We start from the raw sequence: 8472 nt of genomic DNA, 5'->3' as shown, positions 1-8472 counted from the left end.
TCTCTGCCAGCAATAACACAGAATACCAGGTGAAGTAGGTTCAGGGCAGCGATCCAAAACTCTGAACCACATTAGTAGGAATATTTAAAAAGTTTGAAGGCTTATAGCTAGTGGAATTTGTAGCGGAAGTAATCTGCCAGACTCGGCCTCCTGGAGATGACAACTTGAGTGAGACCAAATGGCAAGACCAAGCTGGGAAGCAGACCTAACACAGAATAATGCCACGGGAACCTGGGAGCAAAAGTGGACAATACACTTTGTTGGTTTTGCTTTGTTCTGGTTTTTTTTTTGGTATCTGTTCATTGGCTTCCCACTGTCTATGCAGCTCCATTCTGGTGATTAGAGGGGGTGCCTGAGCAAATGGACACCCCCTACCCCCATCACTGGTGGATTCTTCTGCCACACATGCACACAGATACTATCAGCATTTAAAGAGATCAGCAGTCCAAAAGCTGGCCCTGAACTGTTTTTTAATATGAAAAAGGCCAGAACAGGGATGTGGAGAGTGAAAGAGAGTTTTAAAAATAAAACAGGCCAAAAATTAAATCCTGAGGTACAGCAAAACAACCAATAGTGGCATCTTGAAATTTATCATGTGGCCTTGAATGTAAGAAGTTGAAAGAGGACGGTAAAATCATATACATTTTGGCTATAGATTTTTTTTTTTTTTTTCTTTCTCACCATCCATTCACTTTTCTGTGATTATAGACTATAGCATCCAATCTAGTTTTGTTGTTGTTGCTGTTGTTATTGTTGTTGTTTTGGTGGTTTTGTTGTTTTGTGTTTTTTTTATTTTTTGTCTGTTGATGTTTTTCTGTTTTATGTTCCCCCTTTTTTATTTGGGGAACTCTTTCTTTCCCTATATTACCTAAGAAGAAACAGCAAATGCTGCCATATAGTCAAGCTATAATCACACTATATGAAACATTAAAATCTAGGCAAGAACCAATACCAACTGTCATACACCAGGAAGGCAGACAACACCTGTGAAATTTACTGAGTTAAGCAATAAGAAGAGTGATCACATCTACCTGGAGACAATCAGAAAGCATAAAACACACACTCAATTAAGTTTTAAAGCCACAGATAAACACTAAATATGTCCAAGAAACAAAAGCAGATGACCATATCATCACTGTCCAGAAAGAAGATAAAATATGTGAGACAAATGACCTGGAGGGAGACATGGACTACATTCTGGAAGGAGGGCAGGCCTTGGAAATGCCTGAGTAGTAATTCAGGAAAATGATTATAAAATGTTTCAAAACACTTTACAGTGGAGTTGAGAAAGATAGGAAGAAGTCATGAAAGTGTTACAGAAACAATCAAATGAAATAGATACAACATTGGAAACAATTAAAATCCTACAGAAAGAGGTCCAAATGATCAATAATAGAATATTAGAAATAGACAATATACTGAAAGGGCAAATTAGTAGAATAGAAGAAATGGAAGGCAGAACTAGTGAGTTGGAAGACAAATCTCTCAATACCACTAAGATAGAAAAGCAAGCAGAAGAAAAGATAAAAAAATCTGAAGAAGGTCTAAGATTCATGTTGGACAACATGAAAAGGAATAATGTAAGAATTATTGGCATTCCAGAACAAGAAGAATCACACAAGTTCACAGAGGAAAGAGTTGAAGAACTGCTGGAAGAAAATTTCTCTAACATCCTGAAAAGTGAAAAGATAAACATTCAAAAAGCTCAGAAACTCTAGGAAGGATAGACACCAAAAGAAAGTCACCAAGACATATCATAATCAAGCTCTTCAAAATCAAAGATAAGACAATCCTGAAAGCAGCTAGGGAAAAGAGAAGCATTACATACAATGACAAACAAGTCAGATTAAGCTCAGTTCTCTCAGCAGAAACCATGCAAGCAAGAAGGCAATGGGGATACATACTGAAAACACTGAAAGAAAAACTGTCAAGCAAGAATCCTTTATCCAGCAAAGTTATCAATCAAATATGATGGTGTTATCAAAATATTCCAGGATAAACAGAAGCTAAAAGATTCTTCCAAAGCCGACTCTGCACTACAAAACATCCTAAAGGGAGTTCTGTGGACTGAGAACCAACAACAACAGACAACAACCAGAGATTGGCTTACGTGGCAGCATCTCCCAGAAATAAATTGACAGAAGAGTCGAGAACAGAACAAAAATATAAGAACGAACTCAAGAGAATCTGGGTGGTCAGTCTATGATCAAAACAATTACAATGTGAAAGAAGGTAAACATGTAGGAACAGACATCCAGATGGTGATAAGGTCAGGTAGATTACAGGATACAATAGACTGCACTAAATGGAGATAAAAGTAACCTCAAAGAAAATTAACACTTCACAACATACCAAGAAAATGAAAATCCAAGAAGAACATGGAAACATTAAAACTATGAGGAAACTCACAAAAAATAATACAAAAACCATGAACTCAGCACAGGAATGGGAAGCCACAGAATGGGAAAAAATATTTTGCAATGACACTTCAGATAAGGGACTCATTTCCACAATACATAGGAAACGACAACACCTCTACAAGAAAAATCAAATAACCCAATTTAAAAATGGGCACAGGATATGAACAGACACTTCACCAAGGAGGGCATCCAGGCAGCCAACAAACATATGAAGAAATGTTCACGATCACTAGCCATTGTTGTTGTTGTTTTAGGCGGAATTGAATCAGGACCTAACCATAGTGACCTTATCCACAGCAGAACGAAACACTGCCCAATCCTGAGACAAACTCACTACTGTTGCCTTGCTTGAGTTCATTGATGCTGCTACTTGGCCAATCCATCTCATTGGGGGTCTTCATCTTTTTCTCACTAGCCATTGTTGTTGTTGTTGTTAAATGCCATTGAGTTGGTACCAACCCATAGTGACCTTATGCAGAGCAGAATTAGCCATTAGAGAGATGCAAATCAAAACAACAATAAAATAGCATCTCACAACACCAATAACAGCAAAGATAAAAAAAGTAGAGGACAATAAATGCTGGGGAGGATGTGGAGAGACTGAAACACTCCTCCATTGCTGGTGGGATTCTAAAATGATCCAACCTCTCTGGAAAACAATATGGCACTTCCTCAGAAGGTTGGAAATAGATATACCTTATGATCAAGCAATTCCTCTACTTGGTATTTACCCACAAGAAATATGAGCCATAACATGAATAGATATGTGCACACCAATGTTCATAGTAACAGTATTTACAATAGCAAAAAGATGGAGACAGCCAACATGCCCATCAACAGAAGAATGGATAAACAAACTGTGGTACATTCACACAAAGGAATATTATGCTACCTTGCAGAACAACAAGAAAGCTGTAAGCTATCACATAACAAGGTTGAACCTTGAGGAGATTATGTTGAGTGAAAATAGTCAGTCACAAAAGGAAAAATACTGCATAGGACCACTATTGTAAAAGACTAAGAAAAAGAACCTACAGTATGGGGGCGTGGGGGGGGGGGGATTCTTTACTGGCTATAGGGATGTGAGAGGTGGGGTGAGGACAGGGAGGGGAAGGTGGAGCACAAGGTAGGGAATAGACTTAGGATAGTTTGGGTACTATGGAGGGGGGCAATACACAAGAAGGGGGAGGGAAATGGAAGAACAAGGTGGATGGGAAATCAATTAGGCAGGTTTGCATGGGCTAAGTGGGACTGAGATAAATAATGATGTCTGCACAACCTTGGATCAACAGGGTTCTGGAATACAGGGATTGAGACATGGTTGGAATGGGGAAAAGGGGAGAAATAATGTTAAGATGCTTGGATGTCTTTTCTATCTTGATTTCCCTGGCATACCATTGTAAAATAGACACTTGAGGGGCACAGAAAAGAATAGCCAGAAATATTACCATAGAAAGCTTGTAAGGCCGTCTTCTACTATAACTGATTGGAATACCTAAAATGGGAATAGAACTTGCTAGTGAAGTAGGCTTCCTGTGGAGCCTCTGCAGTACGTAAGACCATATGTGGGATCCTGAACTCCTTCCAAAATCTTGTGAGGTGGGAAATTTCCACAGGAAAGGACAAGCAGACCAGCCTGGAGCTGCTAGAAGAACAGAAGATACTTCTTGAAAGAGAGACCAACAGGAAAAAAGCAAAACAATAATGTCAGTCGAACTGACTTCTATAAGAACAAGCAAGTTGCTCAACCAGGAGACATCAAGGCAAGCGGTTGGGTCCCCTCAGGGCAAACCCCCTTCCAAGACTGAGACTCAATGGGAATACACTAGCAGACAGGTGCTCTGACTGGTGATCACGTTGGTCACCAATAAGGGGAAGTGAGGGGAAAAACAGCAATGGCACTGCGAGCTAAGTCTGGCCACATTCAATACACTACTGGGAACCTGGGTGGAAACCTGGTTGGCCAACAGTTTGGCAAGACCTGGGGACTCCTTAGTCCAGAGTCAGTGACATAGCCACAGAACTAGAGTGGAGAATGAAGTGTCCAGCTAATAAGAGAGGGCATATGCACAAGAACACCCACACGTACAGATAATACCCACTTGACCGATTTCAATGGCTGGATGATCAGAGATTAACTAGAAGAAGAAAGAAGAGGAAAAGGAGAGTAATCTGATACAATTTGATGAACTTGACCTATACCTATGGATGCAGTAGCTCAAAAGAGGGAATAGATCTTTACAGCAAGGATCATTCCCACCCCCTCAATACTCAGGGTAGACAGGGTTGGGCAACTTGGACATTGGCTACTCAAAATGGGAGGTGGGGGGCTACAAAGACAAGAAGTGACTGGTTTACAGGCTTTCAAGAGGGAGCCTAGATCCAGAGGATGCGAAGGAAGGTAGAATCTCCACTGAGTACAGATGAAAGGATATAGAGGTAGCACTTATGTGGGACAATAGTGAAAAATTACTATCAGGACTGACTGTTAGGGTTGGAAATGTAAAGGTAGATGTTTTATAGCAAAATGAGGGGAGTGGTTGACCTTGTAGTCCAGGAGCAGAGGGCCCTAGGACCATCAGGGGAGAAGTGTTGAGTGTGGGACCCTACCCAGAGATACAGTGACGCCAGAGATGGAGGCAGAGATAATGGCTTGGAGAGATGGAGCAGCTGGAAACTCTAGACCCAAAGAGGGAGAGGGGCGGTGTTCTGATGACCAGGGTGCTGGCTTACGGGGTGTTCCATTTGGATGATGATGCCTGAAGGGCATTGTAACCATGACAATGTAATGATATACGATAGGATGAATATAAAGCTAATGTCCTTTCATGTAAACTATCACATAGTTCACAATAAAACATTAAAAAAATAATAATGTGTGGTTATATCATAGTGTCCTTACTGCTATGTTGTTCTTGCCTTACTCTGTTCTTTTGAGTAGCTAACTAATTTATTATATAAAGCGACTGCTGTGAGATGACAACAACTCTTTTGCAAAATGTTTATTTGCATTGTACTTTTTTTTTTGACTGGATTGTTGTTGTTGTTGTTGTTAAGTGCCGTCGAGTCGGTTCCTAGTATACTTTATTGATGGTACATGACAAGACTGGGCTTTCTAAGTCCCACCCCTTCTCCAGGGGGTTCTGGATGGAAATTGAGGATGGGAGCTTCTCAGTGTGTAAGGGGGTTAGGTTTGGGGTAAGGACTTCCAGCGACTGAGGACCTCTCTCTTCCTCTAGTGCTATTGCTGGGGCTGGTGGTCCAGGGGGCTCTTATTCTTTGGAGGCCCTGTGGACCATAAGATCCACCACTCTGTTGCTATAGCTGAATTCATTGTCATACCAGGAAATTAGCTTGATAAAGTGGTCGTTGATGGCAATGCCAGACCCAGCATCAAAGATGGAAAAGTGGGTGTCACTGTTAAAGTCAAAGGAGATGACCTGGTATTCAGTGTAACACAGGATGCCTTTTAAGGGTCCATCTGATGCAGCTTTCTCCAGGTGAAAGGTCAGGTCCATGACAGACAGGTTAGGAGTGGGGACACGGAAGGCCATGCCAGTGAGTTTCCCATTCAGTTCAGGGATGACCTTACCCGCAGCCTTGGAAGCACCATAGATGCAGGGATGATGTTTTGGGCAGCCCCACAGCCATCACACCAGTTTCCCAGAGGGGCCATCCACAGTCCTCTGGGTGGCAGTGATGGTATGGACTATGGTCATGAGTCCCTCCACGATGCCAAAATTGTCATGGATGAACTTGGCCAGGGGAGCCAAACAGTTGGTGGTACAGGAGGCATTGCTGACAATCTTGAGGGAGTTGTCATACTTCTCATGGTTCATATCCATCATAAACATGGGGGCATCAGCAGAAAGGGCAGAGATGATTACCCTTTTGGTACCTTCAAGTGAGCCCCAGTCCTCTCCAAGGTTGTGAAGACACCAGTGGACTCTACAACATATTTAGCACCAGCATCACCCCACTTGATGTTGGGGAGATCTCACTCCTGGAAAATAGAGATGGGCTTCCCATTGATGATGTTTCCTGTTCTCAGCCTTGACATTGCCATTGAACTTGCCATGGGTGGAATCATACTGGAACATGTCTACCATGTAGTTGAGGTCAATGAAGGGGTTGTTGATGGCAATAACCTCCACTTTCCCAGAGTTAACAGCAGCCCTGGTGACCAGGCGCCCAATATGGCCAAATCCGTTGACTCTGAACTTCACCGTCCTGTCTCAGGGATGTGACTGATACTGCAAGAGAAGCTGGGGCTGCCTATTGGATGGGGACTTGCAGAGTCTATTTGCATTGGAATTTGAGTGTCCATTACAATTCAAGTTTTAAGGACAATTCTGTTTTACTTTACAGATTTTATGGACAATGAACTTCTCTCTTCATACTTCTAAGCTGCAGGTATTGGGGTTACTTGGCACACAATATTTACTAAATATAATTCTGACCTAATTCCATAATAATGTGACTTCAAAAATTAGTGAAAAAAAGATGTTAAAAGACAATAGAATTTTTCTACAAATCTTTTTAATCCTCCTCTGAAATTGTGTATGATTTCTGTGCTCAAAATTTAGTGAAACATGCTTTATAGGCCAGTCTTTTCACCTTTGATGACAGTTTCACATATACTTGCAAAGAATATCTATTTTTGGCTGAAACTGGTGATGGTGTTTATATATGTCTACTAGGTCTACTTCATGGACTGTTAGAATAATAAACAAATTTGCATTGGAAGAAATACAGCCAGAATGTTCCTTAGAAGCCAGCATGGCAAGATTTTTGTGTCTCATACTTTGGCCATATTGCAAGGAGGGCCCAGTCCTTGGAAAGGAAAAAATGTTAGGTAAAGTTGAGGGTCAGCAAAAAAGAGGAAACCCCACAACAAGGTGGATTGGCACAGTGGCAACAACAACGGGCTCAAGCATAACTATGATTGTAAGGATGAATCATGACCAGGCAGTATTTTGTTCTGTTGTACATAGGTCACTATGAGTCCAAGTAAACTTGATGGTACCTAGTAAAAATAGGTCTGTTGGTAATATAGCTTAAAATATTTGATTTTATTGTTTGATCTCTTAATTACTACAAATGATATGCTGGCGTTTTTCGTATCATTATAAATGTGTCTTTTTTCATTGTAATCTAACAACTTTGGCTTTTATATAACAAAGTGCAAAAACCACATGGGGCAATGTCTGATTTTATCTGACATCACAAAGGGGAAAGAGAATCACACTCAAAACCAACCCAAGACAAATTTCTATGAAGCAGATGTCAGAGAGGTTTCCAACCTACGACCTTCTTTATCATTTTATAACACCAACCTTCCTTTCCACGACACATCTCTGCTTCACATCTGGGTTCAGTACTCCATTGCAGTGGTGACAAAAGACTCATAATAATATTCATTATTTTAGGATTTATTAGGGAAATGTCAGGGTACAATTCAGGATTATAGACTATTCAGGATGTAATAGGTCTCCAATCTGGAATGACCTTTTCTGTCATACTCTAGGCAACCTAACTCTTTTCATTGGCCTCTCAGCCATTTGGCCCATTGACATCTGTCCCACTTGGGAAAGTGTTGAAAAAGTTCATTTTGTCAGTCTTCAAATGGCCTAAGGGCACATTCTGAAAGGACAGCCCTCTATAGGTAGGCACTCAGATTTACCTGTGCATGGGCCTATAAATCTTTAACTGTCTCTGCATGCCAACATCTCTGCCATTGCTTTGTTGTCATAAATTTTCCAGGTAGGAACCTCATACTATACTCATGCTCTTCTTTATTCATTGTCCTGTGATCATCTCTGCCTGCTTCTGAGATGACTCCTTTTAAACCTAGTGGGATGGCAAAACTAACCAATCCTAGGATTAAAGCACTATACACACAGTCTGAATAATATCATCAAATTATTTGGTGGGAATTAAGAAGACTTTGCATAAAAAAAGCCTTATCAAGTAAATTTTAAGATACTACATGAAGTTATATCTATGAATTGTAGCATTTATCATCATCAAGTAACCTTTAAGTTCAACTATA

At 40.7% G+C, this 8472-nt stretch overlaps 1 pseudogene; it reads right to left on the bottom strand.

The window, feature by feature from the left end:
• Positions 1–5692: 5692 nt before the first annotated feature.
• Positions 5693–8141, bottom strand: LOC102824979 (annotated as a pseudogene).
• Between the last annotated feature and the right edge of the window lie 331 nt (positions 8142–8472).

The sequence above is a fragment of the Chrysochloris asiatica genome, unplaced genomic scaffold (genome assembly GCF_000296735.1).
Source record: "Chrysochloris asiatica unplaced genomic scaffold, ChrAsi1.0 scaffold00066, whole genome shotgun sequence".
In the NCBI taxonomy this organism is placed as follows: Eukaryota; Metazoa; Chordata; class Mammalia; order Afrosoricida; family Chrysochloridae; genus Chrysochloris; species Chrysochloris asiatica.
Note: the sequence above shows the minus strand (reverse complement) of the source record. Positions and strands in the feature narration are given on the sequence as shown.